Genomic DNA, 17,989 nt, shown 5'->3' on the forward strand with positions numbered 1-17,989 from the left:
AGAGGTGACAATTTGAATGGAGTCGATTGCGCAATCAGGGCCTGTATAAAAGGCCAAAGACCGGATGTACCGTTCTTTTCCTGCTGCGCCTGACGCACGATGGACGTTGGACCTGCTCTCTTTCCAAGCTTGGGTTTAGCCAGTAATATATCGCCGGCCATGTTTTTACTCGTTATAGGTGTTAAAAACATCATGAGGTAGTTAATTTAAACCGTTTTATAGCAATTTATATCCGTTTAGTGCGATTTTGAGGCAATTCTTAGTGATGCACTTTGAAGCGCCGGGCACGTTTCCAGTACCGGTCGAACGTTAGTGGGCATTTCGACGGACAAGAGGACATCTTTCGACCAAAAGAAGATTAGACCCAAGAAAGGATACATTGCCCAAGATTCTGATGGAAAATCACCTCATAGTAAGAAATATTTAAGATGATAAATCGTTGTTCTGTCGAAAAATGTTAAACGCATATTCCTCCATTTTCTTTGGTATAGCTTCGCTTGGCGAACCCTGTATTGCACAGTAAGGATAATTTTAGAAATGTAATTCAGCGATTGCATTAAGAACTAATTTGTCTTTCGATAGCTGTCCAACTTATATTTTTTTTGTCAAGTTTATGAATAGTTAATCATGAGACAAGATCACTGTCAAATATGGCGCCCGACATTTTCAGGCTAGTTTTGCTAGTATTGTCATTGTATAACCACGTTTTTTTGTGGCTAAATATGCACATTTTCGAACAAACTCTATATGTATGTTGTAATATGATGTTACAGGAGTGTCATCGGAAGAATTCTGAGAAGGTTAGTGAAAAAATTTATATCTTTTGGCGATGATTACGTTATCGCTCTCTTTGGCTTGAATCAATGCTCTGGTAACGTTTGCACATGTGGTATGCTAATATAACGATTTATTGTGTTTTCGCTGTAAAACACTTAGAACATCTGAAATATTGTCTGAATTCACAAGATCTGTGTCTTTCCATTGCTGTGAGCTGTGTATTTTTAAGAAATGTTTTATGATTAGTAATTAGGTAGTACACGTTGCTCTCTGTATTTATTCTAGTTGTGATGGTGGGTGCAATTGTAAACTATGATTTATACCTGAAATATGCACATTTTTCTAACAAAACCTATCCTATACAATAAATATGTTATCAGACTGTCATCTGATTAGGTTTTTTCTTGGTTAGTGGCTATCAATATCTTTATTTGGCCGAATTGGTGATAGCACCTGATGGAGTAAGAAACTGATGGAGTTAGAAAAGTGGTGTCTTTTGCTAACGTGGTTAGCTAATAGATTTACATATTTTGTCTTCCCTGTAAAACATTTTAAAAATCTGAAATGGTGGCTTTATTCACAAGATCTGTATCTTTCATTTGGTGTCTTGGACTTGTGATTTAATGATATTTAGATGCTACTATTTAATTGTGACACTATGCTAGCGATGCTAATCAGTGTGGGGGGGGTGGGGGGATGTTGTCATAGGTGTACCGACCTCGGGCTTGCAGCCATAAGAGGTTTTAAACAAAGCTTGTCTCCATGTATGCTGATGACTCAACTTTATACGTGTCAGCAACCACAGCTAGTGAAATCACTGTTTTGGAATGGGTGGCCAGTAATAAAATGGTCCTGAACATCTCTAAACCTCAGAGCATTGTATTTGGTACAAAATTCCCTAAGTTCTAGATCTCAACTGAATCTGGTAATGAATGATGTGGCTGTTGAACAAGTTGAGGAGACAAAATTACTTGGTATTACTTTAGGTTGTAAACTCATGGTCAAAACATATTGATTCAATGGTTGTAAAGATGGGGAGAGGTCTGTCCATGATAAAGATCCTGAGTATTGTCAAGTGCTGCAAAGAAGGACCTAGTTAAGCTGCATCTGGCCCAGAACAGAGCGGCACGTTTTGCTCTTCATTGTAATCAGAGGGCTGATATCAATACTATGCTTTCCAGTGTCTTTTGGCTAAGAGTTGAGGAAAGGCTGACTGCATTGCTTATTGTTTCTATAAGACACATTGTGTTGGAAATTCCAAATTGTTTGCGTAGTTACATGCGATCAGGGGTCTTTTCACAGTACCCAGTTCCAGAACAAAATGAAAGAAGCATATAGTATTATACAGAGCCATGATTGCGTGGAACTCATATAGCATACGTAGCCAAGTACAATAGCATTACAATAGCAATACCTAGTATGGCCTAGTACAATAGCATTAATACAAACACACACACACGCTAGTGATGCACAGGGTGACTCATAACCCGCTTCAGAGCGGGCGGTTTGAGGGTCATGAAATATTGTGTGGATGAATGGCAGGTGGGTGGCTGGCGGGTTGAATAAAGAGAAGACCATACATAAAAAAAATCCAAAAATGTATCATTCTTGTGCAATTTATATCTACAGGCTACATTGAGGTTTTTCTTTCATTAAATCTGGCATTAGTGTGTAAACCTAAGCTTTAGCACCTAACTGTACAAGCACCAAATTGCCTACACGCCAAATGCTTTTGGGAACGTGCAGAACAAGTATGACCACTAACCACTTTTCCATCTACAGTTTTAATGCGAGTAAAGTCATACTATATATTTTTTTGATGCAGGCAAATCAGTTCTTTGTTTGACATGGTGGGATCGTTTCGTGTCGATATGATACATTATGTGACTAATGGTTTTGGAAATGGCTTTATGTGCAAATATTGATATAATAACCATGATATGGAAGTAAACTGTCACCACCGATAAATCCACTATAATTGAGAATTTCAATAAGCATTTTTCTACGGCTGGCCATGCTTTCCACCTGGCTACACCGACCCCGGTCAACAGCACTGCACCCCCCACAGCAACTTGCCCAAGCCTTCCCCATTTCTCCTTCTCCCAAATCCAGTCAGCTGATGTTCAGAAAAGAGCTGCAAAATCTGGACCCCTACAAATCAGCCGGGCTAGACAATCTGGAGCCTTTCTTTCTAAAATGATCTGCCGAAATTGTTGCAACCCCTATTACTAGCCTGTTCAACCTCTCTTTCGCGTCGTCTGAGATTCCCAAAGATTGGAAAGCAGCTGCGGTCATCCCCCTCTTCAAAGGGGGGGACACTCTTGACCCAAACTGCTACAGACCTATATCTATCCTACCCTGTCTATCTAAGGTCTTCGAAAGCCAAGTCAACAAACAGATTACCGACCATTTCGAATCCCACCATACCTTCTCCGCTATGCAATCTGGTTTCAGAGCTGGTCATGGGTGCACCACAGCCACGCTCAAGGTCCTAAACGATATCCTAACCGCCATCGATAAGAAACAATACTGTGCAGCCGTATTCATTGACCTGGCCAAGGCTTTCGACTCTGTCAATCACCACATCCTCATCGGCAGACTCGATAGCCTTGGTTTCTCAAATGATTGCCTCGCCTGGTTCACCAACTACTTCTCTGATAGAGTTCAGTGCGTCAAATCGGAGGGCCTGTTGTCCGGGCCGCTGGCAGTCTCTATGGGGATACCACAGGGTTCAATTCTTGGACCGACTCTCTTCTCTGTATACATCAATGATGTTGCTCTTGCTGCTGGTGAGTCTCTGATCCACCTCTACGCAGACGACACCATTCTGTATACTTCTGGCCCTTCTTTGGACACTGTGTTAACAACCCTCCAGACGAGCTTCAATGCCATACAACTCTCCTTCCGTGGCCTCCAATTGCTCTTAAATACAAGTAAAACTAAATGCATGCTCTTCAACCGATCGTTGCCTGCACCTACCCGCCCGTCCAACATCACTACTCTGGACGGTTCTGACTTAGAATATATGGACAACTACAAATACCTAGGTGTCTGGTTAGACTGTAAACTCTCCTTCCAGACTCACATCAAACATCTCCAATCCAAAGTTAAATCGAGAATTGCCTTCCTATTTCGCAACAAAGAATCCTTCACTCATGCTGCCAAACATACCCTTGTAAAACTGACCATCCTACCGATCCTCGACTTCGGCGATGTCATTTACAAAATAGCCTCCAATACCCTACTCAATAAATTGGATGCAGTCTATCACAGTGCCATCCGTTTTGTCACCAAAGCCCCATATACTACCCACCACTGCGACCTGTACGCTCTCGTTGGCTGGCCCTCGCTTCATACTCGTCGCCAAACCCACTGGCTCCAGGTCATCTACAAGACCCTGCTAGGTAAAGTCCCCCCTTATCTCAGCTCGCTGGTCACCATAGCAGCACCCACCTGTAGCAAGAGCTCCAGCAGGTATATCTCTCTGGTCACCCCCAAAACCAATTCTTCCTTTGGCCGCCTCTCCTTCCAGTTCTCTGCTGCCAATGACTGGAATGAACTACAAAGATCTCTGAAACTGGAAAAACTTATCTCCCTCACTAGCTTTAAGCACCAGCTGTCAGAGCAGCTCACAGATTACTGCACGTGTATATAGCCCATCTATAATTTAGCCCAAACAACTACCTCTCCCCCTACTGTATTTATTTATTTATTTATTTATTTATTTTGCTCCTTTGCGCCCCATTATTTCTATTTCTACTTTGCCCATTCTTCCACTGCAAATCTACCATTCCAGTGTTTTACTTGCTATATTGTATTTACTTCGCCACCATGGCCTTTTATTAATTTGTTTTGCCTTTACTTCCCTTATCTCACCTCATTTGCTCACATTGTATATAGACTTATTTTTCTACTTTATTATTGACCGTATGTTTGTTTTCCTCCATGTGTAACTCTGTGTTGTTGTATGTGTCGAACTGCTTTGCTTTATCTTGGCCAGGTCGCAATTGTAAATGAGAACTTGTTCTCAACTTGCCTACCTGGTTAAATAAAGGTGAAATAAAATAAATAAATAAAATCTTGGAGTCACTCGATGATATGGTGTGTGGTCCTCCCACTACGACTCGGGAAGCATCGATCATCATGTCACCAGAATAAGACCCTCAATCATTTTTGTAAAAGAGCATCAAGCTCATCACCTTGCACATTCGCCACCCTGTGGAATTCATCGTCATTGATTTAATCAGTAGCCTAATAAACTGCATGCTTTCCTGAGTCGTAGTTTCCACCGCCATTTCTCACATCATTTATTTTACCGACAAAAAAAGATCCTACCATGTCCCAACAATGAACAAATTGTCTGTCGGCATTTATAACATTGTACCACCATTTCATGTTTCCATCAGCCGGGTCGTGACTTTTTTTTATGCGTAATGTAATTAATCCGCATGAAATGGTCGAATGGAAACATGGCAAGTGGTGGGCAAATTAGCATAGTGTCTTTATGCGGATTTTATAATATTCTATAAATCTGTTGCCAATTGGATGGAAACCTAGCTAGTGTCAGAGTTTAATTCAATAAGAGAAAAGCTGTGAAATTGAGATTTTAATATAGAGAGAAGGGAGGGACAGAAAAGCAATGTTTGGGAATGATTTAGTGAAGTGGTAGAAGAGGATGATAGCAGTGAATGTTGCGTGTGATGAGGCGCTATTCAAATTCGACAGTCACAAGACGGGGGCTTCAAATAGGCCTATGGCACGTCAAGTGAACTGTAGCCTACTGTTCAGAAGGGTAAAATGGAAACTGAAATCTGGACACTTGACTGTAGGTCTATAACCTCTCACAAAGCCTTAATATTAACTATCTTTATCACCGTCAATAAAAGCTGATAGTATTTCAACCACATAAAATATGCATCCAAGCCAAACTGAAATCAGAAACATGTTGGCTCGTTTTTACAGCGTGCTATTTCCTTACAACCAGTCAAACTGATGTAACTTGAACATTTTGCACAAACCATCATTCCCGTTTTCTTTTCGTTATTGCATTCCCGGTCCCTCAAAACATCTCGGCTCTGCGAAAGAAGCAGAGCTGACAGAGAACTTTACCGATGTCAACTAGAGTGAAGCATTCAAAAATGCATGGCATTATTCAGGTGAGCAAGGGTATATTTAGTCTTCTAGGGCAACATATAATGACAGAAAAGAAGCAGAAACATCTAAATCCTGCACCCTGTCAAAATATTGTAGCGCCATCTCTGAGTGTAGCATATATTTGTTGTTAGGGCCGTGTGTGGGAGTCAGAGTTTCACTTTATCACTTAAGGGCATCAGGGTATAAATGTATCACATATAGTCGGGCGGTTGCTGATGGGTTATTAGCAACTGAGGGTGGCGCACCACTAACACATATACACACACTCAGAAGCACATTAGCCTCAAACACACACACTCATATGCAAACATACACACACACACATATACTCTAGTTGTCCAAGAATCACTCCCTTGCCAGATTTAGATTGCCTTAAGCCTGGAGGTAACAGAGATGTGCTCCGAGTCACTGTCTGAGCTCACATACCAGGGAGAGAAGGAGAGGGAGAGAGAAGAGGAGTCTGAGGAGGGAGCAAGAGGGAGGAGAGATAGTGAAAGAAAGAGTGAAAGAAAAAGAGAGAGAGAGGGATGGAGAGAGGAACAGAGAGAGGGATCAGTCTCATTCCATTAGCTGTTTAAATTGTTCCTCTGATAGGCAGTGCGGCATCGTGTCTCGGGTCCCAGATTAGTGGCTGCTCCATAAGCCTGATTTCCTGCACAGCAGCCCACCATCACCTAGCACGGAGCTCAAAATGACTCACAACACCCTCCCCATCCCGAAATGAATATGGTGCAGCTCCAGCCCTGCCAGAGATCAGGGAACATCAGGAATATGAGTCTGTGAAAGCATGCTGTTTCCAGCCTCACGCTGTAGAGAGGGTGAGAGACAGAGAAAGAGATTTGGAGCCAGGTCCAAATGAACACTCCTCCTCTCCTATAGATCCCATACAGAGTGACACATGTGCACGATTTACATGTGACTTTATCTGTAAAGGTTGTCAATGTCGTTCTCCTCCTCAGACGAGGAGGAGCATGGATCGGACCAAGATGCGGAGTAGGAGGTATTCATGATTTTAATGGCAAACCAACAAACACTACAAATTAACAAAAACAGCAAACGTGACTAACCTGCACTAGTCCTGTGTGGCCCAAACGCTAACACAGGAAACAAACACCCACAAAACACCAGTGAAACCCTGGCTGCCTTAGTATGACTCTCAATCAGAGACAAACGATACACACCTGTCTCTAATTGAGAATCATACCAGGCCGAACACAAAACCCCACATAGAAATAGAAAACATAGACTGCCCACCCAACACTCACACCCTGACCAATAAAGACATATAAAACAAGAGAAAACAGGTCAGGAACGTGACATTATCTGGATAAGTCTGTCGCTTCTGATGGATTGACATAGCGGCTGGGTGTTGTTATTCCTGCTTATCTCACCAGCGCTAAAGAAGTCGATTCATTTGTATGGCTCAGATTACACCCTAGATGTGTTTAAACTTCATAAAAGTTCATTTAAACTGTAATGTGATGTGATCGCTCGCAGTTAGGGAGTGTGTGTGTCTATCTCTTCTGTACAACTCCAACCACATGACACTGATTGATGGAGGTGGGTGTAGAAAGAGTAGAGAGTATCTTGTGAGAGTAGAGTTGATTGCCGCTACAGGCAGCAGTGTTAGGATTCTCATTAACCTATGGTAATGCATCTGTCACACTGATCTGATCGGCTGATCGAGCCTCACAGCACAGTTGTAGGGGATGGCTATCCACGCTCAGCTATCTACGCTTCAGTTGTCTCTCTCTCTCTGTGTGTGTGTGTCTGTCTTTCTCTCTGTGTGTGTGTGTGTGTGTGTGTGTGTGTGTGTGTGTGTGTGTGTGTGTGTGTGTCTCTCTGTGTGTGTGTGTGTGTATCTCTCTCTGTGTCTGTCTGTCTGTCTGTCTGTCTCTCTCTCTCTCTCTCTCTCTGTCTCTGTCTCTGTCGCTGTCTCTCTCTGTCTCTCTCTCTGTCTCTCTCTCTGTCTCGCTCTGTCTCTGTGTGCGTGTGTGTCTTTCTCTCGCTCTGTTGCATACGCACACACACATATCTCTATATCCCCAGTTCTTCTCCGAGCAGTGGGTGTGTCTGCATTTGCATGCATCCATGTGTGTGTATCCCCTATATTCCCAGGTCACCTCAACACAGCAGCAGCTGCAGATTCTAATGTAATCTGTACTCAGTAACCCAATGAGATTCCAGCATGGTCCCAACACAGTAACCCAATGAGAGAATAGTACGACTGCATGGTGCCAGACCAACTATAACCTGTAGATAGCAGTCCACATGAACACATGACCCTGTTTGCTCATGGACTTAAGTTACAACAGGGCCTCACCAAAGTGGCGTACATGCCTTTACACCACATACAGTAATATCTTAGAACCCAGATCCAAATCTTGCATGTACTAGCTAGCTAAAATGTATTTTACAACTAGTACTCACAGTCTTGTGTTAGAATTAGACATTCATTCATGTTTGATGTTGCTCCAAAGGTCAAATTTCGAAGTGTTTAAGGTTAAGTTTAGGCATCAACTCATTAGCGTAATTTTTTACGTTTATGTAACGGAAACGCCGTGAGTCGAGAAGCAGGTGAAACATTTAATAAAACAACAACATGAAACGAGACAACATAACAGTGGCGTTTACCCATGAACACAGGAACAATACTGACTGAGGACGGAACCCAAGGGAGTGACAGATATACGGGAGGTAATCAGGAAGGTAATGGAGTCCAGGTGAGTGTCATGATGATCTGCAGGTGCGCGTAATGATGGATGCCATGTGTGAGTAATGATGGATCCCAGGACCGGTGGTTAGTATACCGGCAACATCGAACGCCGGAGGAGAGGAGCTGGAGTAGACGTGACATTACCCCCACTCTGATGGGCGGCTCCCTCCGCAGTATGACACCAACAGAAGGGTCGACACCGAGGACGAGGAGCAGGCCGGTACGGGTGGCGAAGGTGGAAATCACCAATGATGTTGTGATCCAGAATGTCCTCCACTGGAACCCAACTCCGCTCCAGTGGGCCATACACCTCCCAGTCCACCAGGTACTGGAGCCGACCCCCAAAGCATCAGGAGTCCAGTAGGGATCTGACGGCATATGCTGGTTTCCCCTCGATGTCCAGGGGGGATGGAGGTGTGTCATAGGGGACAACATCAGCTAGGGGACTAGGAACCATTGGCCTGAGAAGGGAGACATGAAAAGAAGGTGAGATACCGTAGTCACCGAGAAGCTGTAACCTATACGTCACCTCTTGGCCCTCCGGAGAAACTTGAACGGCCCCACAAACCGGGGGCTCAGTTTCTTGCAGGGCAGGCAGAGTGGGAGGTTCCTGGTAGAAAGCCAGACACGATCCCCAGGGTGGAACACATGGGTTCCTCCTCCTTTTGACGGTGGATGGCACGCTGGAGTCTCACGTGAGCATCGCTCCACACTTCTTCTTCGCGCCGGAACCTCTCATCAACAGCAGGAGCCATTATCGGCTGAAAACCCAGAACACACTGGAAGGGGGTCAACCCAGTGGAGGAGTGATCTAGCGAGTTCTGGGTGTACTCTGCTCATGGAAGGAATCGCGCCCACTCTCCCTGCCGGTCCTGACAGTGAATCCTCAGGAACCTCCACAGCTCCTGCTTCATCCTCTCCACCTGCCCGTTGGACTGAGGCTGGTACCCGGAAGTGAGGCTGACCATGACCCCGAGCTTCTCCATAAAGGCTTTCCATACCCGTGATGTGAATTGGGGGCCACGGTCAGAGACGATGTCCTCCGGAAGGCCATATTTCCGGAAGACCTGCTGGAAGAGTGCCTCAGCGACCTGGAGAGCAGTAGGGAGACCGGAAAGAGGGATGAAACGACAGGATTTTGAAAAATCTATCCACAACCACTAAAATGGTGGTGAAACCATCAGAGGAGGTAACAAAGGCAATAGATAGATGGGACCAGGGATGCTGAGGCACGGAAAGGGGAAGGAGCTTCCCTGCTGGAGCGTTCCGTGGGGATTTGGTTTGGGTACATACAGAACAGGAGTTGATGTAGCGAGTGACATCCCGAGCAAAGGTGGGCCACCAGTGTTTTCCAGAGATGGATTGGGTAGTGCGAGAAATATCTGGATGTCCAGCGATGACAGCTGTGTGTGCCCAGGGCAGCAGCCGGTCCCTTATCCCTGTAGGAACTTAAATGTGCTCGGGAGAACAGTTAGTGGGTGCGGGCTCCCTCTCCAGAGCCTGGTGGATGTCCACATCTATGTCCCAGACCACAGGAGCTACGACTCGGGAGGATGGGATTATAGGAGCATTCTGGACAGGACCCTCTCCCGAATCGTAGAGACGGGACAGGGCATCGGCTTTGGAGTTCTTTGAACCTGGGCGATAGGTCAGCGTGGAGTCAAACCTTGGCCCACCTTGCTTGGCACGGATTCAGCCTCCTCGCTGTCCTTATGTACTCTCGGTTCCGATGGTCGGTGAAAATGACGAATGGTTCCTTGGCGCCCTCCAGCCAGTGTCTCCACTCCTTTAATGCCAACTTCACCTCCAGGAGCTCACGATCACCGACGTTGTAATTCCTCTCTGCAGGGGAAAGTTTCTTAGAGTAAAAAGCACACAATACAACTGCCCCCAATCCTACCTCTGAAGCGTCCCCCTCAAAGGATATCGTGGGATCTGGATGTTTGAGCAATGGGGTTGAGGTGAAATGTCCCTTGAGCAGACAGAAGGCCTCGTCGGCAGCTGGGCTCCACACCAACCAACGGGGGCCTCCCTTAAGGAGAGAGGTGAGAGGAGTGCGAACAGTGCTGAATTTCCTGATGAAACAGCGGTAGAAGTTGGCAAACCTCAAAAACCGTTGTAACCCTTTTATGGTGGTTGGTACTGGCCATGACCTGATCGCATCTACCTTCTTATAGTCCATCTTCACTCCCTGCGGGCTGATTTGGTAGCCTAAGAAGGAGACAGCCCTCTGATGAAATTGGCACGAACAGGAGTGATGTGATCCTTCAGGGTAGCCGAGTAGATCAAGATGTCATCAATATACACAAACGACCTGGCGTCCAACCATGTCCCTGAACACCTCCTTAGCGAATGCCTGGAACGCTGACGGAGCATTGACTAAGCCAAATGGCATTACGAAGTACTCGTAGTGACAAGACATCGTGATAAACGCAGTCTTCCACTCATCTGCCTACCGGATGCGGATGAGATTGTAAGCACTCTGCAGGTCCAGTTTGGTAAAGAAGCGGGCCCGCGGAGCTGTTCGATGGCTGCCGGCACCAACGGGAGAGGATACCCATACGTCGTGGAAATCTCATTGAGTCCTCTGTAGTCAATGCATGGACGCAACCCTCCATCCTTCTTGGCCATGAAGAAGTAATCTGCCAATGCAGGAGAAGTGGACGTGCGGATGAAACCTTGTTGGATGTATTCCTCCATGGCCTCGGTCTCAGCCACCGACAGAGGGCAGATGCGTCTGCACGGAGGTGCTGAACCTGCAAGCAGGTCAATGACACAGTCCCAGGGGTGATGAGGAGGAAGACAGGTGGCGCGGGTCTTGTAGAATACTTCCCACATGTCCTGGTATACCTCCGGGATGTTGGGCTGAAGGGCAACCACGGGACTCTCAACTGATGTGGAACCACAGGGGACAGGGAAGCAGATCCTCCGGCATTCGGGTGACCGGTCTGTGATTCTCATCATCGACCTTGAGATGGGAGGGTTATGGCGTTGAGGCCAAGGATGATCTAGTGAACTGGTGCTCTGGTAATGAAGAAGGGGATGTTCTCCTGATGAATGGACTCCACGGTTCGGGTGAGTGGTTGTGTGATGTGTGTGATGGTTCCGGATCCTAATGGCCGACTATCGAGGGCCTGAACCAGAAAAGGAGAGGAGAGCGGGTATGAGATGATGTTAAGAAGATAAATAAGTGTTAAGTAAAAAAATAGATGTAAAATGTTTTAAATAAGAGTAACAAATAATTGAACAGCAGCAGTAAAATAACAATAGCGAGGCTATATACAGGGGGTACCGGTACAGAGTCAATGTGCAGGGGCACCGGTTAGTCGAGCTAATTTAGTTAATATGTACATGTAGGTAGAGTTAAAGTGATATGCATAGATAATAACCAGAGAGCAGCAGCAGCGTAAAAGAGTGGTCTGGGTAGCACTTTGATTAGCTGTTCAGAAGTCTTATGGCTTGGGGGTAGAAGCTGTTAAAATGCCTTTAGGACCTCGACTTGGCCCTCCGGTACAGCTTGCCATTCGGTAGCAGAGAGAACAGTCTATGACTAGGGTGGCTGGAGTCTTTCGCAATTTTTAGGGCCTTCCTCTGACACGGCCTGGTCCTGGATGGCAGGAAGCTTAGCCCTATGTACTGGGCCGTACGCATTACCCTCTGTAGTGCCTTGCGGTTGGAGGCTGAGCAGTTGCCATACCAGGCAGTGATGCAACCAGTCAGGATGCTCTCGATGGTGCAGCTGTAGAACCTTTTAAGGATCTGAGGATGGGCTTAAAAAAAATTATGATATCGCTGAATTCAAACATGCAATATTTGACACCAGAGGCAGATGCTTACGCCCATCCACCATCCCTGTACAGCAAAACCGAAACCTACTTGAAGGTAATAGCCTTCACTGTTGCCCCTAGTGGTCGGTTTCCACGTCATCTCCCGACATCCTCTGACATTACGTTAACAGTCTGTCACAGGAGACTACACCACATACAGTGGCATCTCAACACTGAGGAGAGGGAATCAGTGCTCGGTGTTGATGTGATAATTGGAAGGAGTAATACGTCTGAGCATAGACTGTCCTGTAAAAATAGACAAAGACCCTTTGACCAATATTTGACTGCAGTTGAAACTATTTGTGACTGTCCAACAGGCTCTAATAGAGAAGCTCCAGCCTCATTGTCATCGCCAGATGTCTTCCATTTCCCTCTTCTCTCTTCTCCAGGGGGACTGTGTGATTTATTTATCCCATCCGCACAGTGCCAGGAACACACCCAGGCTGGGAGCAGACAGGACCATGGGAATTCCATGGTAATGGTGGGGACAGGGACCAGGTGCAGTGCCTATCAGAGAGTCAGTACATCACACAGAATTAAATAGGACACATACTGTAGGTATGTATCTCTACGGTACATCACTGAGGATATTGAGTGAGTCCGCCATATCCTTCCTTGTCTTCCAACAGCTTGTCATATCACAGAAGAGAGACAGGAGGAAAGTAGAACATACTATATATGTGCTAAGGGTACAGAGCATGTGGTCTCTTTCTCAATGCTTTCTTTTTGAAGTCTTGTCACAATGGCTTGGGGCTTTAGGTGTGTCAAGGCTGTGCTGTCCTCATAAAGGAAAAGGAGAGAGGACAGTCGGTACACATAAAGAAAAGGACATCCTTGTTTGACAGAGACAGAGCTTCCTGCCTTCACCCACGCTTCACTTCCTGTTGTCCCCTATAATGTGACACATCTGACGGACAACCTATTGACCCTCCTTTGTCCTGGATGTTTTAGGGAAATAAACCTGTCTTCCTGTCCTGGCTTGGGCTAATCAAGGTTACTCTCTTCTGTGAAGCCTGTGTTTCTGAGTGCACACATCCTGTCATCTCTTGTTTTGTGACAGGATATAGGCTACATCTTCACAAAGAGAAGGTTTTTCCAGGTTGTTATTGTTTAAGATAATTTGTTCTCAATAACTTACCTGGTTGAATTAAGCCAATTAATTCTGATGAGTGAAACGGCAAGAACTGTTTCCCAAAAATCTGCTATAACTTGATTTCTGACTGTACCGTCACATTTGAGTGTCACAGATAATAATGTTCATGAGTGGTTTGGTTCCCTTAATCTCGTAAACTGCAATTTGGAAAGCACAGCTTTGAGCTTGACTGCGTAACGATTTCAAAAGCTCATTTGCAGGCCTAAAATGGTGGAAAACAATTCCCCTCAATTATCAACCAAGCGTTTATAATGGAGGTATGTGAGTATCCAACACGAGTATGGGTGTTTCCTAGTAAGATAAGGACAGGTTATTGTGACGGACAAACAGTATACAACAGTATGTAACAGACACCATTCATAACAGCAGCTTTCTTCAGGGGACATTTTTTATCAGAACCTTTGCATTTTATGAATTTATGCATTAGTGACTTCTAAATGAAAAGGGGAAGAAAGCGGAATAGAAAGGGTGTTGGAGCGGTTGGGGAGGAGCAGCCATGAGTTCGTAGAATATTCCTGGAGACTGATTAGAGAAGATGTTAATGATATTCATTGGCACAATCTAATATGAACAGAATGGTCCCTGCTGTGACTGTTTGTTCCATCTGTTCTGCCCCCTTCTCTTCCCTCGATCCCTCTTTCTCTTTCTCTTTCTGTCTCATGCTTTTGTTCTATCCATGCGCCCTCTATCCCCCCCTTTATGGCTCTCTCTAATCCCTCTTTCTCTCTCTCCCTCTCTTCTCCCCTTTCTCAGTGGCACATCATGTATACAGCTGACTAAACCACCAGGGGATCCTTGATGCCACATCCCCGTCCTCTCAGCGGAGGCGTTTGCATGTGTGCGTGCGTTCGTCTGTCTTGGTGTGTGTTTGTCCTCTGTGTTCCCGTCCCTGGTTCACAGCGATGTCACCTTTAGTCCCCCACACTACACTGAGCCCCCGTCTTTACTTCTCCCAGCAGGGGAGTGAGGAACAGAGGATGATTTATAAATGGCACCCTATTCCCTATGTAGTGCACTACTTTTAATTGGCCCTGATTAAAAGTAGTTCACTAAATAGGAAATAGGGTGCCATTTGGAGTGCAACAGACACAACCAGCAGCACTGTACTCTGGGTATTTTGGAGCAGAGCCATGTGATAGGGAGACAGCTGGGCCACATTAAATGGAATGACAAACATGTCACCATATTGGTTCTCTCTAATGCTGCAATGCATTATGGTACACCCAAGTACTGACTGTCGACGGAGCGAAGTAGTGTGCTCTGAGCTACAGGAATTTTACCAAAGGAATGCTTGGTAAAAAACTGAAGGATAAAGTACTTCTGCGAGGCGGTAGATAAGTGTGGTCTAAATAAGAGCATGGGGAGCTCTGCCTAACATACAGTGCATTAGGAAAGTATTCAGACCCCTTGACTTTTTCCACATTTTGTTACATAATAGCCTTATTCTAAAATGGATTAAATCGATTTTCTTCCCTCATCAATCTACACATAATACCCCATAATGACAAAGCAAAAATAGTTTTTTAGAAATGTCGCACATTTCTAAAAAGACTAAAACAGAAATACATTAATTACGTAAGTATTCAGACCCTTTTCTATGAGACTGTGATCATCGTTGAGATGTTTCTACAACTTAAAATAGAGTCCGTCCATCTGTGGAAAATTCAATTGATTGGACATGATTTGGAAAGGCACGCACCTGTCAATATAAGGTCCCACAGTAAAGACCAAGCCATGAGGTCGTAGGAATTGTCCGTAGAGCTCCGAGACGGGATTGTGTCGAGGCACAGATCTGGAGAAGGATACCAACACAGCATTGGAGGTCCCCAAGAACACAGTGACCTCCATCATTCTTAAATGGAAGAAGTTTGGAACCACCAAGACTCTTCCTAGAGCTGGCCACCTGGGCAAACTGAGCAATCGGGAGAGAAGGGCCCTGGTCAGGGAGGTGACTAAGAACCCAATGGTCACTCTGACAGAGCTCCAGAGTTCCTCTGTGGAGATGGGATAACCTTCCAGAAGGACAACCATCTCCGAAGCACTACTCCAATCAGGCCTTTATGGTAGATTGGCCAGACGGAAGCCACTCCTCAGTAAAAGGCACATGACAGCCCGGTTGGAGTTTGCCAAAAGGCACCTAAAGACTCTCAGACCATGAGAAACAAGATTCTCTGGTCTGATGAAACCGAGATTGAACTCTTTGACCTGAATGCCAAGCATCACGTCTGGAGGAAACCTGGCACCATACCTACGGTGAAGCGGGTGGGGATGTTTTTCTGCAGCAGGGACTGTGGAGACAAGTCAGGATCGGGGGAAAAATAAACAGAGCAAAGTACAACTAGATCCTTGATGAAAACCTTCTCCAGAGTGCTCAGGACCTCAGACTGGGGTGAATGTTAGTCTTCCAACAGGAAAACAACCGAAAGCACACAGCCAAGACAATGCAAGATTGGCTTCGGGGAAAGTCTCTGAATGTACTTAAGTGGCCCAGCCAGAGCACAGACTTGAACCCAATCAAACATCTCTGGAGAGACCTGAAAATAGCTGTGCAACGATGCTCCCCATTCAACCTGACAGACAGAGCTTGAGAGGATCTCAAGCTCTGTCAGAAGAATGGGACAAACTCCCTAAATACAGTGCCTTGCAAAAGTATTCATCCCCTTGGTGTTTTTCCTATTTTGTTGTATTACAACCTGTATTTTACTTTTATTTTTATTTCATGTAATAAACATACACAAAATAGTCCAAATTAGTGAAGTGAAATGGAAAAAAAATAGTTATTTCAAAAAATGTATAAATACGGAGAAGTGCCGTGTGCCCCTAAATAAGATTGGGTGCAACCAATTACCTTCAGAAGCCACAGAACTAGTAGATTGCACACAGGTGGTCTTTATTTAAGTGTCACATGATCTCTATATATACAGCTGTTCTGAAAAGCCCCAGAGTCTGCAATACCACTAAGCAAGGGGCATCACCAAGAAAGCGGCACCAGGAAGACCAAGGAGCTCTCTAAACAGGTCAGGGACAAAGTTGTGGAGAAGTACAAATCAGGGTTGGGTTATAAAAAAATATCAGAAACTTTGAACATCCCACTGAGCACCATTAAATCCATTATTAAAGAATGGAAATAATATGGCATCACAACAAACCTGCCAAGAGAGGGTCGCCCACCAAAACTCATGGACCAGGCAAGGAGGGCATTAATCAGAGAGACAACAAAGAGACCAAAGATAACCCTGAAGGAGCTGCAAAGCTCCACTTTGGAGATTGGAGTATCTGCCCATTGGACCACTTTAAACCATACACTCCACAGAGCTGGCCTTTACGGAAGAGAAGAAGAAGGTACGCTGGTCAGATGAGACAAAAATTGAGATTTTTGGCCATCAAGGAAAAGGCTATGTCTGGCGCAAACCCAACACCTCTCATCACCCCGAGAACACAATCCCCACAGTGAAGCATGGTGGTGGCAGCATCATGTTGTGGAGAGGTTTTTCATTGGCAGGGACTGGGAAACTGGTCAGAATTGAAGGAATGATGGATGGTGCTAAATACAGGGAAATTCTTGAGGGAAACCTGTTTCAGTCTTCCAGAGATTTGAGACTGGGAAGGAGTTTCACCTTCCAGCAGGACAATGACCCCAAGCATACTGCTAAAGCAAAACTCGAGTGGTTTAAGGGGAAACATTTAAATATCTTGGAATTGCCCAGTCAAAGCCCAGACCTCAATCCAATTGAGAATCTGTGGTAGGACTTAAAGATTGCTGTACACCAGCAGAACCCATCCAACTTGAAGGAGCTGGAGCAGTTTGCCTTGAAGAATGGGTAAAAATCCCAGTAGCTAGATGTGCCAAGCTTATAGAGCCATACCCCAAGAGACTTGCTGCTGTAATTGCTGCAAAAGGTGCCTCTACAAAGTATTGACTTTGTTTTGTGAACAGTTATGCATGCTCAAGTTTTCAGTTTTTTTTGTCTTATTTCTTGTTTGTTTCACAATGAAAAATATTTTGCATCTTCAAAGTGGTAGGCGTGTTGTGTAAATCAAATTATACAAAGCCACAAAAAAATCTATTTTATTTCCAGGTTGTAAGGCAACAAAATAGGAAAAATGCCAAGGGGGTGAATACTTTCGCAAGCCACTGTACAGTTGTGCCATGCTTGTAGCGTCATACCCAAGAAAACTCGAGGCTGTAATCGCTGCCAAAGCTGCTTCAACAAAGTACTGAGTAAAGCGTCTGAATACTTGTAAATGTTGTATTATACATGTGCAAAAAATCTCCAAAAACTGTTTTTGCTTTGTCATTATGGGGGATTGTGTGTAGATTTATGGGGGAAAGAGGGAGAGGAGAACCCAGATGTTTGATGG

This window comes from Salvelinus fontinalis, chromosome 12 (genome assembly GCF_029448725.1).
Source record: "Salvelinus fontinalis isolate EN_2023a chromosome 12, ASM2944872v1, whole genome shotgun sequence".
Lineage (NCBI taxonomy): Eukaryota > Metazoa > Chordata > Actinopteri > Salmoniformes > Salmonidae > Salvelinus > Salvelinus fontinalis.